The following is a 23,318-nucleotide window of genomic DNA, read 5'->3' as shown; positions in this document are numbered from 1 at the left end:
AACAAGAGGTTGAATTGGCTAAAGTGAATTCAACTAGGAGACTCATTGTCGTTAGACAAAGCTGAAGAATCAAACACATCCAGGTGAGGAACAGTCTGAAGTCACGGTACTCTTCACCAAAAACAAAAACAACACCATCCCTCCCCACAAAAAAACATAAAATACTGTTCTATTAAATGTTTGCTACTGCAGTACTTTCATGCTGATAACTAGATTTTTGGTGTAAGTGAAAGATAAACAATTATGGATAGAATTGAGAAGTTTCCCATTAACTTAATTTTTTTCCGGGGAAATGACACCATTTGGTTCAAAGTCAGTTGAAAAAACCTCCCTGTTTATGGGAAAAAGTAGGAGCCGAATTTGAGAACCACTACTCTAAGGAACAAGTAAGGCTCTTGGGATTTGTACTTCAACTTGCTTCAGATATCTTTTTTTTTTCTTTTCTTTTTTCATACCTGTTTTGTTAAGTTAAACATTTCCCATCACAATCTTGAGTCTGCTCTTCATTTACCCTGCAAATCCTATTATTCCAAGTTCAAAGATGAATCACATGTGCAATTTATTGAGATCTTACTGTATGGAACAAAATCTGAGTTCTCTTCCTTTAACATGGTCCTGTTTGCTTCTTGCCTCTCATGCTTCTAGTTCTTTCCTGGGTGACTACCTGGGGACTTGAGAGTGACCATATATACTCTGCAGTGCAGGGACTTTGTCCCATAGTGAACAAACCTCACTCAGCAACTAAGGAAGTGACTTATCGTCAAGGAAGGAAGGGGATAATGAGCCAGCTGCAAATGAGTGTCTCTGGACTCCAACTGATAACTTGGGTAAAGAACCATTTAGGTTCTTTTGTGTAGTTTGGCTTATCAGTCGGAAGACTGCTCTGCCTATAGCATATCGAGCTCAATTAGAACTCTTTGCAGTGAAATAGGTTTCAGTGAGGTGAACTGATGGTTTCTTAATGTAGTTCAATTTGTTATGGTGTTAGCAATCGGTACAACTGTTGTTGGGGGGGGGGCGCAAATCTCCCACTATGTACCCTGCTAAACCTCTTCTGTGTCTACCCCGAGCACCTAACCTCTCTCTCTACTGTTTCACCTCATGAAGTGTGACCTTAGCCCAGTCCCTAACCACCTCTGTTTCAATTTCCTGGAGCAAAATCATCCCACAACACAGTTGCTGATCAATAAGGTCATATGTGAGGGGACTTGTAAAGAGTAGACTGCTTACAAGGTATTTTCATGCTGGTTAATCCCAGTTGGAAAAGTCAAACAGAATCCACTGAGTTCTCTAAATCTCCATCAGGGGGCACCCGTTCATTCCATATTCTCTATGTAGCTCCATGGCAAGAAAAGGGAGGGTACTGCTTCCTGTCCTCTCAGCCTAGATGTTGGGACATGGCTATCATGTGTGATTATGACCAGAGAGATCCCTTTTCTTTACACTCTTCGCAAATAATACCCTACGTAATTTATTAGTTTCGAAGTCCATTTTTATGGGAAAATATGGTCAGTGCTGCAGAAAAACAAGTGATGAAGAATATTATGCATATATATCAACTACATCAGAGTGTGGCAATGGGGGTACAAGACACTTTGGCGGGTGGCAAAAGTAATTGACAGATGTGGGAACGGTTCTTTAAAGTCTATCTTGTTCTGGATGTTTTACAGATATTATGTCACTTAATCCTCCATAAGGGGCTAGCAAACTATGACCCACAAGTCAAATTTGGTTGGCTGACTGTTTTTGTACGTAAAATCTTATTGGATCACGGCCACAATCATTTGTTTACATATTGCTATGCGTCTTCACTGTATGAGAGCAGTGACCATATGGCGTTGATTGTCTAAACTATTCACAATCTGGCTCATAACAGAAAGGGTTTGCCGACTGCTGCACTACAATCACGTGCCATGGGAATTACATGCATTTTGCTGATGAATAAATGGAAACTCAGAAAAATTAAGTAACTAGCCAAAGTCATACTGCTAGTGAATGGCACAGCTAGACTTTGACTCAGAGGCACCTTTCTTTCCAAATCCCTGGCTCTTTCTGCCCTAAGTGTACAACAGCCTCCAGTTTATCAAGTGCCCACATAGGCTTGGTGTTTTATCATGGGGAATCTTATGTATTACAATGAGATCAAACTGCTTTGCATTGTTTTCAAGAATCTGTACAATCTAATTTCAGCTTGCCTCTCCCGCCTCACTCCTGTTCCTACCCTGCTGAGCGGAGCCAGACTGGAACTGGTGCTTTCACTGCTCCCAATACGCCTTTCGCTTCCTCACTCCATGCCCCCATTTTTTTGATGCTACTGCCTCCAGGTAAATACCCTCCCTCTCTCTTCAGATCCGGCCTCCAGGAATTCTGCCCTGAGCGCCCATCCAGACGTGATCTCTCCCTCCTCCATCCTGGAGAGTGGTTCTCCTTCCTGTTGATCTAGCATTTATCATAGGTGGCCTTGGATGATCTTTTAGATATGAACATCTTATCTTCACAGGAGTTTGTAAACTTCCTGAGCATGAGGACTGTGCATACCCCCTCCCCTCACCTTCCCCCCTCCACACTCTGGTGGACTGTCATCTACGTGAAAACCGTGTAATGGCAGGTCCATTTGACGGATGAGCATTCTTGCATGGAAACAAACTGCTCACCCTTCCACAACTCAGCACGCAACTGAAAGCACAATACTGGCATCTGGAAACGGGATGTAAAATGTGATCAAATGAAGAAAACTGGGGGAAAGAGTGCAAAGAAATAAGCATCTTTCCCTTATTTTTCAAATCTAGGACTGCATTATTAGATTTCCCTTCAGGTGCCTTTCCTAGGACGGCACAGTCATTAGCAGCCCAAGATCTGGAGTCAGACCTGGGTTTGAGATCTGACTCTTTTACTTACCAGCTCTGTGACCTTGGGCAAATTACTGAGCCTCTCTGAGCATCAGTGTCCTCACATTTACAATAGAAAAAGTAGTCACGCCTAATTGGTTTGTTGGGGGGAGTAAATGAGGAGATACATTTACAGCTCTTAGCACCGTCTCTGGCACACAGGAAGCTCCTTTTTTTTTTTAATGTTTATTCTTTTTTTTTTTTTTTTTTTTGAGACAGAGACAGAGCATGAGCAGGGGAGAGGCAGAGAGAGAGGGAGACACAGAATCTGAGCAGGCTCCAGGCTCTGAGTTGTCAGCATAGAACCGGACACGGGGCTCAAACCCACGAATCGTGAGATCATGACCTGAGCCGAAGTTGGACGCTTAACCAACTGAGCCACCTGGGCGCCCCAAGGAAGCTCTTAATAATCACCACCCATCATTTCTCCAAAGCTCTGTCCCTAGGTGGGTATCAGATGTAAACATTTAGGACCGACTGGCCCCTGTCCTCCTACTTCTATGCAGTAACCATCCTTCCTGACCGGGTCATCCAACACCACCACCAAGTAGCCACCGTGATCGAAGGGGTTACCAAGAAAGCAGATGATGAAGACCCTGCCCACAGCACCTGTCTTTTGACAGAGACACCGGAAGCAGAAAAACATATATGTCACCTCACCCCTTCTCTCCAAACACCATTTACAGCAGAGGCGAGGTCAAACTGGAGACAGAGTTGAGAAATAGTCATGTGTCTTAGTCTGCTAGTGTAATGCCTCAGGGTCTCCTGGGCGGGAGACTGTCTCTGGTAACAATCTGTTTCTTCCTCTGCCCCCTCCAAGAGAATCGGTCACTCATTTTTGCTCCGTTGGTACCTTGGGGCTGCAGGTTAGTCCCGCCCACCTATTCCTTTCTTCCTTACGCTTCCTCTGCTGTTTATCAGTCCAGAACATACCGAGTTTTCAGATTTAAACAATGACTGTACTGTAGGATGCAAAAATGCAGTTGATGTAAGCAATATACAGATGGAGAAGCTACTGGCATTAACCATGGGCATTTAATCCAGCCCGATCCACCAACTCTGGCTTCAGAGCTCCTGTGTCTTTCCCTCCCTACTTGGTCAATTTTTCTTTTCTTTTTTTTTTTTTAAGTTTATTTATGCATTTTGAGAGAGAGCATACAAGTGGGGGAAGGGCAGAGAGAGAGAGGGAGAGGGAGAGAATCCCAAGCAGGCTACGCACACTCAGTGCAGAGCCCGACATGGGACTCGAACCCATGAATGGTGAGATCGTGACCTGAGTCGAAGTCAGATGCTCAACCGACTGAGCCACCCAGGTGCCCCAGTCAGACAATTTTTCAATATGGTCCTCGGATACATCTGGTGTTTTGTGGTGACTGTGAGATTTTACCCCTGGCTTCTAGTTAAAACTGCATTCTATATGTAGCTGTCTGAATTCTTAGAATAGTTATTCCCCTGGTTTCCATGCCTTCAAAAACCCTTCACATGATCTTGAACTGGAGCCTCCAGCCTGGGACAAACCCTTGTTCTGATCTTCCAGCATCTTTACATGGAGTCAACCCAAATATCCCAATAGATGTATCTAAGGACGCAGTCCCAATTAACCGTCCACCTCCCGCCTGGTGCTGGATTCCACTCACCCTCTAAAAAAAAAAAAAAAGTCTTGACATAAGATGTAATAACTCTCCATAACTCCTCTGTTTATTTTTAATGGGTACGCAGGTTGACTGGTTCCTTTTTCAGCTGACCTTTTAAAGCTGTTAAACTGGTTTGTTTATATTCAGCAGCCAAAGCAAATGACCATGAGTAAAACCTCACAGGGGAAAAAAAATGTGCAGTATTTTATCTTTAGAGTTACAGATCATGTTCCAGGCAGGAGAGCATGTGGGTACAATCAAAGCACCTAAGATACAGCCATACTGGGACAGAATTCCCATTTCATGGGCTGGTGTGGGTAATCTCTATAAATGATTGTAAGTGTTAATGATTAAAGCAACGATTAAAGAGTCCATTGGTAATGGATTAAGTGCCTCTGGGAGCAGCCAGAAGAAACAGAAGTCTGTACGAGAATCCTGGAGTAGTAGAGGGAAACAAAGTTAGCAAAGTAAGAGAGAGAGTGTGGATTAAGTCCTGGACCAGATGAGACTGGCTGAGAGTAATCAGGAAGCGAACCCAGGAACTAAGTGCAGCTGGACTACTAACTATAGGACCAGGGAACGTCTACTTTGGGAAGCAAGACCAGGAAGAGGCTTAGTGGAGTTTGGAGGAGAGCTCACAAGGCCAGGGGCAGGCTCAGCCTTAGCTCCACTCTGAGAGAATCTGAACACTGCACCTGCTCCAGGCCATGACAGTGTGGCTGCTGAGTACTTCCTCTGAGTTCGATAGAAGAGAAAGGGGGGTGGGGGCTGCACCCCTACAGGAGGTTCTGAACCTACTCTGTGCACAGTGAAGCAAGGGCACTCAGTGGGAGAGGTAGATGAAGATAAACGTGAGACAAGATTCCTGCCCCCAAGCTCTGAGTCTAGTTGGGGAGACAGAACCAACAATTTGCACAAAACATCTCATGAACCAGGGTAAACAGTATAAAATAGAATGCAGTCCATCAATAGATGAATGGATAAGAAGATGTGGTGCATGCATACGGATGGAATGTTACTCGGCCATAACAAGAATGAGGTCTTGCCATTTACAACAACGTGCAACACGGATGGAGCTAGAGGGCATTATGCTAAGCAAAAGAGGTCAGTAAGAGAAAGAAAAATACCATATGATTTCATCTTTATGTGGAATCTAAAAAACGAAACAAATCGGGGGCATCTGGGTGGCTCAGTCGGTTAAGCATCTGAGTTGGCTCAGGTCATGATCTCACAGTTCGTGGGTTCGAGCCCCGCATCAGGCCTGTGCTGACAGCTCAGAGCCTGGAGCCTGCTTCAGATTCTGTGTCTCCCTCTCTCTCTGCCCCTCCCCTGCTCACGCTCTGTCTCTCTCTCTCTCTCTCAAAAATAAATAAACATTAAAAGAAAGAAAAAACACGAAACAAACAAAAAACCAAACAAACTCTAAAATACAGAGAACAAACTGGTTGTTGCCAGAGGGGAAGTGGGTGGGGGGATGGGTGAAAAAGGTGAAGAGAATTAAGAAGAATGAACTTTGAGTTCTAAAATAAACAGGTAGCGGGGGATAAAAAGTCCAGCACAAGGAATATAGTCAATAATTTGTGATAACGTATGGTGACAGATGGCGACTACATTTGTCACGGTGAGCATCAAGCAATGTACAGAACTGTTGCATCAACATGTTGTGCACCTGAAACTAATACAACATTTTATGTTGGTTATACTTCGGTCTTAGAAAATCGGAATAAAATAGAGTTAGAATGTTCTGTGGCGCAATCTACCAGGACTCTAGGCGTTCGGGGTGGGAAATAGGATAGTGGAAGGAGCAAAAAATTTGGAGTGAAAAACAGACTGTAGGGTAAAAGAACTGAGCCTCAGTCAACAAATTGAGGCCTGGAGGGCAGATAGATGTGGCCCCGGGATCATTTGGCTTCCCTTCAAACTCATATTCTTTAATAAGGACGGCTGGTGATGATCAGTTCCATTAAGAAAAATCAAATCCCAGGGCTCCCTGGGTGGCTCAGTCGGTTAAGCATCGGACTCTTGATTTCATGATCATCAGGTCGTTATCTCATGGTTCGTGAGTTCGAGCACCACGTTAGGCTCTGCACCGGCAGTTCAGAGTCTACTTGGGATTCTCTTTCTCTCCGTCTCTCTCTGCCCCTCCCCGCTTGTTCGCTCTCTCTCAAAATAAACTTTTTAAAAAAATTTAAAAAAAAGAAAAATCAAATCTCTCTTTATGATCAAAGAAAGGGATTTATTTTATGTGCTATCGCAGAGTATTTTACTTATTTGGAATTATCTTTTGTTCGACAGTTTTTCCAGCACCCGTAACTGGAAAGCATTAGTCATTCACACTCACAAAGGCAGAGATAACTTACTTGGAGATAGCTGCAAATCTTGTTCAAGATATGTTTCCTAAGAAAATATTTTTCTTAAATCACTGGGAGAGTAGCAAGACCACTCATGGTATGTGCAAAGTGGCTTTTAATATTTAATCTAAATACCTTGTTGTTCTAATTCCTTAATAGCAATGTACTCACACTTCTCTTGTATAATGAGTATATTTTTTACGTGTCCTTTCTGTTGTTTACTTATTGGCCTCGATACCCATAAAACGGCACATTGCTACAATCTGTTCTCTCTTCAGTTTTCATTTCCCACTACATGCGTCCATGGGAACATGAAGGGATTAAAAATTATATTTGAAAAGATCTCTTATTCTCTGTGCTTTGTCTTACACTGGTTTCAGAATTCGGCTGCCAGCTTCGGGTCTTCTTGGGATTGGGACCAGACTCCAATTACACCAAGAAATGTGCATGTATGTATCACAGAAAAATCTCAACTAAGCTAAATCCACAGACCTAGGAGTCTGTGTTTTTTTTATTTTTTTATTTTATTTTATTTTTTTTTTTTTTTTTTTTTTTTTTTACGTTTCTAACGTTTATTTATTTATTTTTGGGACAGAGAGAGACAGAGCATGAATGGGGGAGGGGCAGAGAGAGAGGGAGACACAGAATCGGAAACAGGCTCCAGGCTCCGAGCCATCAGCCCAGAGCCCGCCGCGGGGCTCGAACTCCCGGACCGCGAGATCGTGACCTGGCTGAAGTCGGACGCTTAACCGACTGCGCCACCCAGGTGCCCCATGTGTTTTTTTTTATTTTTATCCAAGGACACTTACTTCTTGAGTGAAAATAGAAACAATTTACATTTCCTCACTTGTGTTGAGAGTGTTGGTGGAAATCTGATGTAAATGGCACTGAATCTCTGATGAATTCCTGGGGTGTTTCAGTGGCTCCATGGATTGCGGCCCTGGGGCAGCTGACCCTCCTCTCCTGGTCCTTATTTTGTCACCACGCTCATGTCGTGGAAACTCCAAAGCTCAGTTTCCTCCCCTGCATGGAGATAGTATCTATAGCGTCTACCTCATAGGGTCACTTGAAGCTTGGGTGAGGTAATGAATGTGAAAACATTTTTGTACATTGGACAATGTTGGCTTTTTCTAGGCTGTTATCTCGTGAGAGGGGGAGAATGCTAGATTGCTCAAGAAATACTCCAGGAGAATCCGGACCCACGGTACTTCTTGGCTTGTCTAACACTCCTCTTGAACCCATGGTTCAGAATACATAAGTGACTGGAATACTATTGGAAAGAGCAATGTCCTGGAAGGGTGTGAGTCTAGGTCACATCCCCAGTACCACACTGCAGGGGGTTGTATGAATGTGGGCAAATCGCTTACCTTCTTTAGTTTCTTCATCTGTAAGATGAGATGTTTGGACCAAAAAGACTTCGTATATTCTACAAATATGGAAAACCGTGGTTTCAGGCTTCTAAGATACTCAAGATTTGCTGAAATGTACATAGTGCAAGCTCATGGACACGTTTTCTTCACTGAGGGGTCCTCTGGTGTCATATACTAGGCCTGACATAATAGTAGGTGCTCAATAAATACATGTTGAATTTAAGAATGACAGTTCAATTGTAGTAGTAACTGATTTGTAGGGATTGTTTTATAGTTATTTTAATGCAATTCTATTTCTTTCAACAAAGATAAATGGTTAAATATGTAACTTCATGTAGTTAATAAGAAATACTTTCCTGGGGCGCCTGGCTGGCTCAGTCAGTTAAGCATCTGACGTTGGCTGAGGTCATGATCTCACGGCTAGTGAGATCCCCGTGTCAGGCTCTGGGCTGACAGCTCCGAACCTAGAGCCTGCTTCCGATTCTCTGTCTCCCTCTCTCTCTGCCCCTCCCCTGCTCGTGCTCTGTCTCTGTCTCTCTCAAAAAATAAATAAACATTAAAAAAAAAAAGAAATACTTTTCTAAGACATTAAATGAATCCACAAATCCCAAAAATGATTCCAATTTTGGCTTGGAAAAAAAGTCATCATGTCTTGAAAGGGATATAATATTTAAACTCAGGAGTTTCTGGAACCATTGCCTTGTTTATGTGCTTTCTTCTACCACTAAATGCTGAAATCTAAAATGGCTGACTTAACATTTATTCCTCCCCACCCCCACCTTCATTCCCTCATCCTGGCCTCTTTCGGCCTTCCAGGATATTCTGCAATGGGTGCCAAGTTCTTTCTGGGCTCTGCATCTTTGTGCTTAGGATATCTTTGACCCAGAATCACATCCCTCCTTTCCTCTGTCACCTGGCTAACTCCTACTGCCCCCTGTCAAGCTCGGCTTGAAGCTTTTCCAGGAAATGGTTCCTGACCCCTACAACTGGATTAGGTGAACATTTCTCTAATGCAGTGTGTCTGTATCATGTCATTTATCACACTAGATTGTCATTAGGCTGCTAAAGTGAATGGGATAAGTCACAGACACAGAAGCTGTGCTGCTGGGGCTCCAAGCCCAGTAGCAGGGTGAGATGGGGGTTGTCCAGATAATTAAATGATTGACGGATTCCTATATGGAAGAACAAGGCTTGTCACACAGTGTCATATAATGCTTGCTGATTCTAGTGTTAAATATTATTATCTGTTTGGTCAGCTCAAGCCCATAAACTTCAGAGTAGGAACCATATTTTGTTTACTGTGGTGTCCTAGCACCAGTAATGCTCTGTCAATATTTGTTGAATAAATGGATTTTTCTTTTCTGTTTCATTAAAGCCATATTGGGGGACCCTCTTGCCTGATCACAGATGTTAGACCTAGTAATGAAGCCACAAGGATCAAAGAGAAAAGGTGTTGTGTGGGTGGGGGTGTACTTGTCAAGTGGACTGAAGGTTTAATGCAATCATATTCAGAATAGGGAAAAGTTTTACTAACACTTTTGTAAAAGCTGTAACTGGTGGTAAATTACAGGAAAATGAGATGGTGAGGGAAGTGATCACTGATGTTGAGTGTAGACATGAAAAAATAAAGCGGTTAAACCCCACATCTTTGTTTTTTTTAATTATTATTATTTTTTTATTATTTTTTTTTTAATTTTTTTTTCAATGTTTATTTATTTTTGGGACAGAGAAAGACAGAGCATGAACGGGGGAGGGGCAGAGAGAGAGGGAGACACAGAATCGGAAACAGGCTCCAGGCTCTGAGCCATCAGCCCAGAGCCCGACGCGGGGCTCGAACTCCCGGACCGCGAGATCGTGACCTGGCTGAAGTCGGACGCTTAACCGACTGCGCCACCCAGGCGCCCCTATTATTATTTTTTTAAATGTTTTATTTATTTTTGAGACAGAGAGAGACAAAGCATGAGCAGGGGAGGGTCAGAGAGAGAGGGAGACATAGAATCCGGAGCAGGCTCCAGGGTCTGAGCTGTCGGCACAGAGCCCGTCGCGGGGCTTGAACTCAGGAACCGCGAGATCATGACCTGAGCCGAAGTCAGACGCTTAACCGACTGAGCCACCCAGGCGCCCCCACCCCCGTCCCCCCCACATCTTCATTCAACCTATAAGGACTGAGCCATTTTCTTTTCAATGTCTACCCTTTCAGATGTTCTCTTTTATCCAGTCTGTCTCATCCCCCCAGTGCTGTGTCCTGTCCACACTCTTTCATGTAGCTCATACTGTCATTCAGGACCCGGGCCCACAACTAATTAATTTTCTGGCCTGTGTCACTCTGCGGGACTCTCCTGGACCCCGCCCCCCCCCCCGCCCCCTTCCCCCCTCTCCTCTCCCCCCCTCCCTAATTTTTCTGGAGTACAGAAGTGACCGAAATCTATACCTTGGTCTATGTTAACCTAATTTTTCCTGTGACTCACAACTTATTTTCCTCCTCTCCCCACCCTTGAGGGGTAAGAGCTTCCAGGCTATTTGGAGCCCAGCAAGGAAACAAAGTCTTGTGCTCATGCTAGGGGAGACGCTTGTAGGAGGCAGACCATTTTAGAGCTAGCCCTCAGCCAAATTAATCCCCACAAAAGCATCTCCCTTCTCCTCCCTCTACTTCCTTTAATCCCTTAAACACTCTCACTTTTCCCATCCCCAAATTCTCCTCCAGGAAATAAGACAGTCTTCAACATTTGAATACTTTACTCTTTAATGAGATATTCATTTTTACACATTATACTTTAATAGAAAGTTTACTAAAAAAAAAAAAAAAGTATCTAAGAGAAGTTGCCCACAAGTGAACATTAAATGCTCCTCACAGATGCTTAAAACATATTTCTTTATTGGATGCATTCACCAAGCACCTTTTGAGCTCTTGCTGTAAAAGCTGAGTGCTGTGCTAGTCTCTTGGGACAAAACTGTGAATCAGACAGACACAGACTCTGTACTCCCAGAGTTTCCACTCTAGCTGTAGGAGAGAAACAAAACACAGAACAATGTTTATTAAAGTGGTTCAAACATGAAGGAAAACAAAGGACTGAGAGAAACAAGCGGAGTCCGCTGTAGATGGAAGGCTCTGAGAAGGTCTCCACGAGGAGGTGGCAGTTAGGTTTAGTGTGGGAAGTATCCATCCACAAAGAGATTGGGACTGAAGGTGGAAAGCTGGTTCCGAGAAGAGAAGGGAGATCGGCCCTGATGAGGGAATACAAGTTTTTAAACCTGACAAGAAGCAGCGAAAGGCCACCCGCAAACAAAACAAAAATCTAAGGACAAAAAACTAAGCTGCCTGTGACCTATTAGTAAATAAACCAGGTCCCACAAGAAGTGTGAGTGTTGAAAATCTTTTTTTTTTTTTTTCAGTTAATTGATTTTTCAGCAAAAGTACCAATACAAAGATGAGAACATGGCTGATCTCGCCCAAGTCAGGCATTGATGGATCCTTAACGTTCCGGGTCATTTCAACCCTAGAAGGTGGTTAGTTTCCCACACACAGTCCTAACCAGCCTGGATGATGGAATTAGAGAGCCATCAGGGGCAACTACAGGCATCTCCTGAGAAAAAGAACACACGTCACTGACGTGCTGTCCAGGTGAGTACATTCTTGTCTGCTGCTCACCTCCCTCTTTCTTGAAAAACACCAGGAGCCACACTGTAAAGCATTCAAAATCTCCGCGTTTAGTTACAACTATGTCTGTTGAAGAGGTAGACGTCCAATTCAATTAGATAAATAAACAAACACAGGGATGGTTGGGGCTATTTAATCGTTCATATGACTGACAAGTGGGATAGGTTAGGAATGGCTGGATTTAAGAATTCAGATAAACTTCTTTTACTTTCTCTGTCTTTCCCTCCACTCCGCTCTTTTCTCTGTTTTGATGCCACATTCAGGCTACAGCTTCCGGCCTCCAACAGCTTCAGATTTATGTGGTCGTTTCAATTAGCGGCTCCAATGGAGAAAGAGGGCTTCTTCTACCCTAGCTTCAGGCTCAGTTGCCCATCCTGAACCCATCACTGGTCTATGAGATGTGGGAGCACAGCTGGGCCCGCCCCCCCCCCCCCCGCCCCCACCGGGAGCCGAAAGACAAAGAGGTAGAGGTGGGGAAGGTGAAAGGCTCTTCCAGGCAAGACTAAAGTTGAGGGAGGGACAGCTTCTCAGAAGTCAAATGAGGGCATTGTTATAAGTGGAAATGCAAGCTGAGCCATCAAAAAATAATAGCCATGCCTTGGCTTCTCTTCTTCCATACACATGATTTTTAAAATGTCCCCACCTAATAGCATGTAATTGTTATGCACACGCATGAAAATGTACTCGCCCACACTCCAGAGGAGAGAACTTGACTTTAGGTCTGGCTCCTGGTCCCTGACCTTTAAGTGATTTCTATTCTTTCTCATAGCTCATGGTGAAACTACAAATTTGATGATTCCCCACACAGTCGCTGTAAAGTGGCAGAAGGAAAAACAGGCTAACTTCTACCGGAAAACAAAGGCAAGGGGAAAATAATAAGCAGGGAGATTGTCCTATAGGATGCATTCAATTCTGCTAATTAGAAGTAGCAAGGATTACCTGCCAGGAAAGGAATGGAGTTCTTGAAACAACGTAGCTATCGCCACTTTAACTCTCCCAGAAAGATTCTCATGATTTTCATCCATGACCACAACTGTGATGGCAACTGAGGACGGTTTCCATTCTCAGGACTGAACCGCTTTGGCCACCGACTTGTTGGTGTCCCTCAGCAGTGTGGAGCTCATCTATACTCTGAACCCTGGCCTGGAGCTGTCTGTCTTTTAAGGAAACACCTTAGGGTTGATTCACTTTCCAGGCCAACTTGACCTCTGCCTAGGGGCGATTGGAAACAATTAACTGGGATTGAAGACGACTGACAGGTTGGCCTCTCCGTACAAGGCCGTATCCTAGCGGTGAGCTCTTTTAATGGGGGTGACCTGCTTTAGAGCTGTCATTCAGCTGTAATTATTAATAGCACCCCTCACCACATTCCAAACTGTCCCATTTTGGATGATAAATTATACAGTCACCCTACTTAAAATGAGGTTAAGCCTTTCCTTCCTCAGGCAGGGAGGGAACAGCAGGAAGAGTTTGATGCGGACCCTGTACAGTCTTTTTACCATGATCTGAGTTTTTTGCCCTCCTGCCTTTGCTGTTACTCTGGAAAGGGCAGAGAATTTCATGTTTCCAACCTGGCATGGCTTGATATATCTGACTCTTGACCATTTGGGTTTGCCGGCTAGAGTCAGAAAGAACGTCTTTACCCAGGCTCTAATTTCTTCCTCCCTGCTTCCACTGAGGCCAGTTTCAACACTAGCATATCTGGTTCTTCAGAATATTTATAAACACTGCAAACAGTCCAAACCTTCTAAAATGCTGACATATGTCAATCAAGACCTCTACAAGCCCGCCCTTGAAATGCTGAGGGCTGGAGACCTTTGCATTCAGCGTTTTGGCTACCGTATCACAAGGATTTCCAATTCCCCAACCTGGTACCGAGGGTCCTTTCAAGTGTCACCCTTCCTCAATTTAGCCAGGTGCACATTTAATGATCTGCACTGCAACACTCCACACTCAATGGTATAGACCTCTCTTGCCTGCAAGAGATAGAACTTCACTCAAAATAGCTTAAGCCCAAAAGGGAATGTTTTGGCTCATCTAACAAAAAGAAAATCTAGGGTTATCTTGGCTTCAGGCATGATCAAACAGTATCACAAGGATTTGCTTGTGCATGCGTTCTCTCTGTCTCTCTCTGTCTCTGTCTCTGTCTCTCTCGCACACCACCCCTCCCTCTTTCTCAACTCTGCATCCCCTAGTAGCTTATCCTCTATACAGCAATGGAGCAGATTAGCTGGTAGGTGTTGATTACGTACCCATCACTGGAGTGCAGGAGGAGATGGGCTCTGCCCTTCTCTAAACCATAAGGATTAAGATGAAAAGGGGATTATTTCCCCAAAGGGGCTGTTACCAAAAAAAAAAAAAAGAAGGCGGGGGGGGGGTGGGTAGGGAATGGATGCTTGTGAGGGTAAGAAAACAACAGATGTCCACCTTATACTTGAAAGCTTAAAATGTGTAGGCAAATGTCTCCTGGTTCAACTCCCCCTTTGAAAGGTGAGGCTGAGAATAGTTATTCTATCTTAAAGTGAAGGAGGGGGGGAAGGCAAGGGTAAAATATTTGCTTAATTAAAAATTTAAATCCACACACTTAAAAGTTTAGACTTTTCTGAAGCCGCTGCATGCCTTTGGAACCCTTGGTGGAGTCAGAAACTTTGACATCCAGCCTGTAGCAGTGGGGAGCCCTGGTTTCCCTCCCCTCACTCCCTATTACCTCCCCAGAGGGCTAGAAGGGCGGGGGAGGATGCATGACGAGGGAGAAAGGAATGTCATTTCTGCCTGGTCTCAGACTTTGCTGATCTTAGCTGGGAATGTGCAATTTATTAATTTCCATCTCAACATCTTCAGCAATGATATGTAACAGGAATTAGTTAATTCAGCAAGTATTTGCTGAATGCCTGATCTCTTATCCTTTCTCCCTCCTGTCTTCACCCTCTGCCTTCTCTCCTAGTCCTTTCCCATCAGCACTTAAACATCCCCAAGGAGCTCTCATCTTAAAAGCTAAACAGAGCCCACAAACAGAAACTGCCTTCCCCTTAGATCCTTCTCCCTTCCCAGCTACCACTTCTTTATAACCAGATTTCACACACTGAGAGTCCCTAGGTACTATTTGCATTTCCTGGCCTCTCTTGTTCCCTCCTCTGGCCACTGCTGTCCCACTCATGATCTTGCCGGAACAAGAGAGTTTATGGAAAGAGCACCACTCTCTGAGAACAAAACCTCGGCGTTATGGCTTTGTCATAGCACTAGAATACTAGATGGTAATTGTCTGTGTGATGTCAACTGGAGTATGAACTTCCCGAGAGTTAAGACAGAGTTTGCAGTTAGTCAATATCTTACGGCTGAATGTTCACATACGTCTATTGTAGGTATGGTGACTGGCATGTAGGGAGCATTACACAGATCTCTTTTGAAGCAACTAATTAACCTGGGTTGGCAACAAAAGAGAAGGGCAGGTTTGATATGGGATGGAGAGGAGCAAAATTTTAGGGATCTTGAGCTAACTTAGAAATGTAGGAGGAGAATGAGGAGAGTGTGCTATATTAGAAGGAAGGCAGAAAATAGCTTCACCGAGGGCGTAGCAGCAACGTTAAATGCCACGGGGAAGTTTCATCTTTTCAAGTTGAACACTACGAGGGGTCGCTGGATTTGCCAAATGATGATCAATTATCTGTTTTTCCCCTTAGTGGTAGTGGAGGGGGCAATTTCAGGGGGATGTTACCAGATTGCAAACCTTTAGGAAGCTGTAATTTGTAGGGCCTGGCAAATGCGAGGATTGCAGTGAATGCAGCAGGAACCTTGGGGAGGTAGGTGATCCTATCTGCACACTTGTCACAATTTCTACACCTGAAATGGATTCAGCCCATCTTATTATCCCTGTGGTCAAGTGTTCCGAGAGAAAGAGAACGACAGCAGAAAAGAAAAGCGAATGCACTTTTCTTAAAAGTACACGGAGACCCCGGTGCAGTTGTTGTAATTCGTGTGCATTTGAAATGTGAAAGGCCAAGAGGATACACAGGGTGATTATGACCTTCTGATTACCTTTCAAACACACTTCAGAGCATGCTAGAACTCTTCCTTTCCTAGCTCGGTTCATCCCATGCTTCTCACTCCCCTGAAGAGAGAACACAACTTTTCATCATTTAGTCTCCAAGTGGCCCTTCCTTGATTTTTCCCACGAGGTCCCGGATATACAGTTCCAGAACTGGACAGGACTTTATGGAGGATGTTGTAGACTCTGGATAGGCTGCAGGTGGAGTTCTCCGTCCCGAAGCCCCCTCCACAGACGGCCATAGTGGGCACTGCGTCTGTTTGTAGGACCCAGGATACTGACTCCTAAAGGTGAACGAGTAGAAATTCCAGCAACACACGGGGTTTTTACTTGTCTTGGGGCTAATTCACATAATTTGTTTTCAATCGCTTAACTTAATTACTTTTCTTGAAAAGATGCCCGGGACAACGCCAACGTCGGAGGGAGCAAAGTCACCGGGTCAGGATCTGGAAACAATCAGCTCTCACGGTCCGAGGAATGAAGCGCCAAGATTTTAAGGAACCTGCATTCCTGGTGAGCAGTCAAGTTCTTTTAATCCGCTCCCAGCAGGATTCCAGCGGTTTAAAAGACACAAGGAAAAGGAAAAAGAAAATCTGTTGCAAACACAAGTCAACCCGCAGCGAACCCACCCGAAACTTCCTCCTCTCCGAAGAAAAGGCCGCTCCCGCCGCAGAGCGCTCCCGCGTGTACCGCGACGGCTAGGCGGCGGACCACCGCTTAGGGGACCGCAGCCTTGCCGGCGAGCGCGGACCGGGGCGCGCGGACGGGCGCCCCGCGGGGTCGGACGGGGCGGGGCGCGGGGCGCAGGGCGGGGCGGGGCTCAGGGAGCTACGGCCCCGCCGCTCCCTGTCCCGGAGCGCCGCGGGAAGGAGCGAGCGCCGGCGCTCGCGTACCGGGTCCCCCTCCGGCCGGGGCAGCCTCCCGGGCGCCCGCCGCCGTGGTGGCAGGAAGTCCCCGGGAACTACAAATCGAGGCATGCTGGGAACATTCCCCTGCTCCTCCCAGGAAATGTCCTTTGTCCAGCCCTACAGGAAGCCCCAGTGAGGAGTCAGCCGGGCGGGCGGCCAGTCTGCCAGCCAAGCCCGCGGCCGCCGCCGCCGCAGCACAAGGGCAGACGCGCCGCGCGCGGGGCTCCGGCCGGGGCGCGCGCTGCCCTCGCTCCTCGCCGCGCAGGTAGGAGCGTGGCCGCGGCTGGGCTCACGGCCGCCTGGGGATGGGGCTGACCGGGACCCGAGCCGGTCGCCGCGGGGATGGGCTGTGCGCCGGTGAGCGGGTGGCGGAGCGGCTGGGCGAAGTTGTGCCGCGCGCACCGGACCGCTGTCCGCTCCCCCGGGGCGAAGAGGCCCCGCGCGCGTGGCGGGGTGGGGGGAGGCTCTGTCCCCCCCCCCCCCCTCCCGCCCCCGAGCCCAAGCTGAGCTAGCTCCGGGATCTGTGGCGAGGGGCGGGGAGGAGGCGGCCGAGACGCGAGGGAGGAGGCAGCGCTGCGAGAGCTGGTGGGACCGTCCCGCCGACCACCGAAGGGGGCATCCGAGACCCTCGGAAAAACGAAGCCCGGGGAGGAGCTTGGAAGGCAAGGAGAAGGTGAAGGGCTTTGTGTGCAGCTGCGGACAGGGACCGAGTGTGCTTCCCTCCCCTTGTCTGTCTGCGCCCCCAGCCCCACTCGAGGCCGGAGGGGTGGGGGTGGGGCACTCCAAGGAGGGGCAGCGGGTCATCTTGGGTCCTTGCGAAACGCGTTCCTCCTCTTCCCTCTCCGATCAGCCGACTCCCATCAGCGGCTTGGGCTGCCATCAGACTGGGCAGATGGCACAATAAGGATGAGTGGGTGGGGAGATGGGCAGCAGCTCGCCGTCCCGGAGAGTCGCCGTTTAGCTCGGGTGGGCTTCCCAACCCCCGATGTCCATGTGTGCCCGCGGGACGAAGCTGACGCGCTCACCCGAGGATAATGGTGTGAGTGGAGCCATGGGGTGAGTCGCGTGTTGGGAGGACAGGGCGAGTAGGAGGTGGAGGGGGCGCTGGGTGTACCTAACGGCCAGTGCACATTACGGCCAGGCTTCCAGAATCGGGTTACCACTTCCTCTGGGACTTTCCACGATTTTCCTTTTTCCTAACTGTCCCCCTCCCCCCCAGTAATGAATCACCCACCCCTTACTACAAGAGCGCCGGGCTGGATTCAATTTGGTCGTGTGTGCCTCCCTGCCTTTATAGCGGGCCTATGCGACCTTTACCTGTGGGGTGACGCGGGTACGCTGCATCCCCTCTGGCGTTATCCTCGTCCCCGGGGGACTGCGGGTGTGGTGAAGGCGGTTGAATGGTGGCTAGCAAGTTAATAGTCTTCGGGGAGCAAGTTAATAGTCATCCATCCACAGTGATGGATGAGGTGGGCAACTTTGAACGCGGCCCAAGTGCTACTGCTGTATCGGAGCTCGCTTGCCTAAGGGACCTCGGTTTCTCCTTTTCCCCCTTCCCGTCTTTTTTTTTTTTTTTTTTTTTTTTTTGTAAATTCTGTATCCAAATGGTTCCCTCCTCTCTTAACAAACCAACATATGGATATTAGTTAACGTGGAATGTATTTTAAGAGCCAAATGAACCTGTAAAAATGCCACTTGGTGGTGAGACAGGAGCAGCCAAGGCTCCTGGTGAGAAAGATGTGTCGAGGCACAGAGCGCAGCACACTGTTTATAGAGGGTTTGTAGGGGGAACAGACTCTTCACGCTGGTGTCTGTAGGAGAGGTGAACCGTCTGAAGGGAAGAATGGAGCTGGGAAAAACCCAGTTGTCCAGGCTGAGGGCATGGGGATGGCGGATAAAGCGGAAAGGTATGTTTCCGATAAAGCGGAAAGGTATGTTCGTTTGGAAGACGATTTCGAGTTAGAACATTTTGGCAGTGTGTGTGTGTATGTGTGCATGTGCACGTGTATGTGTGTGTTGGCGGTAGAGGCTGTTGTTGGCGGAGAATTTGATGTCAGAAGTTCAGCCGGGCCCCCAGCAGAATAAGGTGGCGCCAGAGTGAACCAAAGTCATAAATGGGAAGCCAGGCCACCCTTTGCCTTACGCACAAAGTAAAACATTGATGGCCTTCAAAAACCACTGGGATCGAGGAGGGGAATGGAGACAAATCAGACTGAGGCAAAGCGGCTGATGTAGCTGCAGTGGGGTGGGAAGGCTGACCTCACTGGAGGCTGTGTGACTAAGGCTGATAAAGTTGCACCACATTTCCTCTCCCTCCCCCCAGAAAGCTTTGGATTTCCTCAAAATCTACATGTTTGCCTAATTTCTAGCATCCATTTAAGGGAAGGAGGAAGGGTAAAAGTTGAGTATAAAGATGATAAATTAAGACAAAGATACTCCCAGCTCATGTGGAGTGGGGAAAAAACCCTCACAAAACTGCAGTGCCATTTAAGAGGTCTGGAGCCTGAAGCTATGCCAGTGTTATGTGGGCTTTTTTTTTTTTTTTTTCCAAACATAGGCTTCACACCCAGTGTGGAGCCCAGTGCCGGGCTTGAACTCACAACCCTGAGATCAAGACCTGAGCTAAGAGTCCAAGGCTTAACCGACTGAGCCACCCTGGCGCCTTTGTGGGCTTTTCTTTGTATCTAAGATGCTGCTTCTTTTCCTTCTTTTTTGCCTTTTTTTTTTTTTAAACCCCCCTTATCAGGTTTCTTAGCACCACATACTATGTAGTGGTAATGTGATCAATAAAGGTATGTCCTTAGTTTGGCATTCAAAACCCGTCACAGTGCTGTGCCCACTTACCTTGATCCTCCACTGGATCCAGAGCACCCCAAATTACCTACCCATCTTGCGGCCAACAGTGCCGGTTCCCAGATGCCACAGATATCCTTCCACCAGTGTGTCTCCACCGGATTAAACTCCATGCTTGTTAGGCATCCCGGCACTGCCTCTGATTATTTTCTGCAAATCCTAGCCCAACTGATAGAGCACCCTTCTGGAAGTCTTCCCAGACTTCCCAGTCAGAATTCATCTCATCCCCGTGGTACTTTGTATCGTTTGGATGACTCACACCTCTGGTCTGTCTTGTGATAGCTGGATGTTCATATTTCTCCCCATCAAACTGTAACCCCCTTGAGGGCAGTGGTCACTCTACCCTGTGCTTTACCTAGCAGTGCAAAACAGGTGTTTATTTGAAAAGCATGAGTAAATGAGGAGTGAGTGAAAGAATGCATATGTCTTTGTTTTAAATATCTATGTATTTGAGAGAAAGAGAGAGGGAGATAGTGGGGGAGGGGGAGAAACAGAAAGAGGGAGACAGAGCATCTGAAGCAGGCTCTGCAGAGTCCAGTTTGGGACTTGAACTCAGAACCAGGAGATCATGACCTGAGCTGAAATCAAGAGCCAGTCGCTTAACCGGCTGAGCCACCTAGGGGTCCCAAGAATGCATATGTCTTAATTTATCTCTTTTCTTCCAAAAAGGGGATGAAGCCTTTCCCATAGACCTGTGAGGATTCATTGCAATTGTGAACCTAAAGCATCTGGTGCATAATAGTCTGGAACTTTTCCTTTTGCTCCTGGATTAAGAGGCCCTAGAAGGATCTATCACCAAGTCTAGTACAAAGACATTCATTAGAAGTTTGTTGAGTAGGTTGTTTGCCAGCCTACGTTTTCAGACTCTTATAGACAGGGTGCAGAATGGATTAATCCCAGGTGAATAATCAGTGACTTTTTGGCTGGCTCCTGGACGGAAGGAAGTAACTGTTCCCTCTCAATTTTGTGAGGGTGAGATGTGCTTTCTAGAAAGCAGCACCACAGAGGCTCTCCTGCTGTTTGGAGTGAAGCCACTGACGTCTGTCATGTTGCTTTGATTTTTTTTTTTTCTAACTTTTTAATGTTTATTTATTTTTGAGAGAGAGAGAGAGACAGAGTGTGAGTGGGGGAGGAGCAGAGAAAGAGGGAGACACAGAAACCGAAGCAGGCTCCAGGCTCTGAGCTGTCAGCACAGAACCTGACACAGGGTTTGAACCCACAAACCGCGAGATCATGACCTGAACCGAAGTCGGACGCTTAACCCACTGAGCCACCCAGGCGCCCCATGTTGCTTTGGTTTTTACAGCCCAAGCTGTCTGCCAGGATTAAAACGTAGTATATACAAGTTACAAGGCAGATCAGACTCTCAGATTTTCCTCCAAGACACTGCAATTTTGTCACCCCTCACTTAGCTCTAACTGGACAGCTTTTCATGCTTGCTTTTCCCTTGATCACAGCAACAGTTACAGTTATTGAACACCTGTGTAGCAACTATCGCACTAGATAATTTCCATGCATTGCCTCCGTCTGATGACTTACCTATTATGATTTCCATTCAAAAACGGAGGAAATGGGAGCTCAGAGGGAAGTTAAAGTAACTTGCTTCAAGTCCCAGATTCCGATCTGGAGGTAGACGGAATTTGGCTCTCTAACTCCCAACCCTGGTCAGAAAGGGTGGATCTTTCCTCACTCTGGGAGAAAACTGCCAGATCTCTCTTCCTTCTTCCTTCACTTCCCAAATTTCCTGCCAGCAACACTGGGTTTTAAGTTCATGCTAGTGGATCTCATTCTGAGAGGTACTGGTTTTTCATAAATTCATTATTCTTATGCCCTTAAACTCCCAGGGCCATCAGCTGGAAAGCTCAGGTTCAGAATCCCTAATAAGACCCTGTAGCACAGAACGGTGCCTCGAATCCTTTTCCCCTCTCTCCCAGCCTATCTGAATTCTTTCTATTCCTCCCTCCGGGCCAAGTCTTACCCCTTCCAAGCAGCCTTTCTTGACACTCCAGGTTACACTCAGCCTCTCCTCTAATTTTCTGCATTGTCTGAAATACCTGAAGGTCAGCGTCTTCCTAATGAAAGCAAACCTGAATAAGCCCCACAGTGGAGGGAATATTTGCGTATTCCCTGCGCATGGCAGGAACCGTGTGTCCAGAACACAACCCAGCGTGGGGTGGCCCTTCAGGAACTGAGCTGAGTCGACCGTAAATTGGTAATGACTGAAAATGCAACAATGCAGGCATGAAACATTATTTGCATGTTGACAGTTTGGAAGAGAGGTCACTGGGATCATGTTCTTGGTTAATTTTCATCCCTTTCACATGACTGCCGCAAGAAATAAACACCTTCTGGAAATATGCCAGAGCCGACCCCTGTATTGCTGAGTTTCATGAGCTTGACTGACATCACTGATAAATGATTATGGTGTTTTATGGATAATGGGGTAGCATGGGCGGGGCCATTGCTTCAGTACCTCCCCCCTTGATGTCATGCCCACCTTCTCCCGTAATCTTATAGGAAGGGCCTTTTTATTGCACATCTGAGAAAATCAGAAGTTTCCCTGCTCCTACAGATATGTTTGGGCTGGGGAAGGTAAGGCTGGGGTGAGGAAGGAAGAGCGTTTGTTTGTTTTTACCTCTGAGAGCAGCATCACTTGTGTGGGGTATAGATTTGGACTTTATTGCGTCCTGTATTGATGGGGATGGTAAAAAAGATCAGCGGCCTCTCCTCTTCGGGTGGAAAAGGCTTTTACTCACCACAAGATCGCATTCATCCCCGAGACCCACTGTGCCTCCTTTTTCCCTGACCTCAAGGCTGTGCAGCACTTTGGAAGCCTGGGTATAAACACAGTGTGCTGTGGGGTGTTTTTAAGCACATGAATCATTTTTTTTTAAATTTTTTTTCAACGTTTTTTATTTATTTTGGGACAGAGAGAGACAGAGCATGAACGGGGGAGGGGCAGAGAGAGAGGGAGACACAGAATCGGAAACAGGATCCAGGCTCCGAGCCATCAGCCCAGAGCCCGACGCGGGGCTCGAACTCACGGACGGCGAGATCGTGACCTGGCTGAAGTCGGACGCTTAACCGACTGTGCCACCCAGGCGCCCCAAGCACATGAATCATTTTAAGGCAACTAGTATAGTTCTTGGGATGCCTGCCTTCGTTCGGCAGTCACTCACTGCGCATCTGTAGGCCAGCAAGTTTTCCAGCGAGGTGTGTGGCTGGGCCACATGTGAGTCCTCAAGTTTCCCTTCCTGCAAAGGGTAAAGTATGCATCCTGTACGTGCTGTAAGTTGCTAAACTACGTGTAGTTAGGGGGAAAGATCCTACCTGTTTCAGAGAGGCATTTTAGGTATATATTGTCTCCTGAGAACTTTATTAGAATCTTACCATGAGTTAGAAAACAGGAGCCATTCTTTCTGGTTTTTATTAATCAGAAATGTGTCACTTTTATCTCAGTGCTGTGCACATTCATGTGGTTAGCATGTCTTTGGTGCTTGAAACACTAAGGCAAAGCACTATTGGAATAACCCATTTCCAGTTGTTGACCACCCCCCCCCCCGTCCTCCCGCCTGCCCCCACCCCTCCCAACACCTAGGAACCTTTGTGTA

General features: G+C 46.7%; 1 protein-coding gene across 1 annotated transcript in view; it reads left to right on the top strand.

Moving 5' to 3' along the window:
• The first annotated feature begins 16,805 nt into the window (after window positions 1-16,805).
• The window catches only part of ZNF697 (zinc finger protein 697), a 30,129-nt gene continuing 23,616 nt past the window's right edge, over window positions 16,806-23,318 (top strand). The window contains exon 1 of the mRNA XM_043575973.1: window positions 16,806-17,119. The gene's annotated coding sequence lies outside the window, so the exon portion shown is untranslated. The remainder of the gene's footprint in view (window positions 17,120-23,318) is intronic.

Source organism: Prionailurus bengalensis, chromosome C1, assembly GCF_016509475.1.
Source record: "Prionailurus bengalensis isolate Pbe53 chromosome C1, Fcat_Pben_1.1_paternal_pri, whole genome shotgun sequence".
Taxonomy (NCBI): Eukaryota; Metazoa; Chordata; class Mammalia; order Carnivora; family Felidae; genus Prionailurus; species Prionailurus bengalensis.
This window is presented reverse-complemented; position numbering and strand designations above follow the sequence as displayed.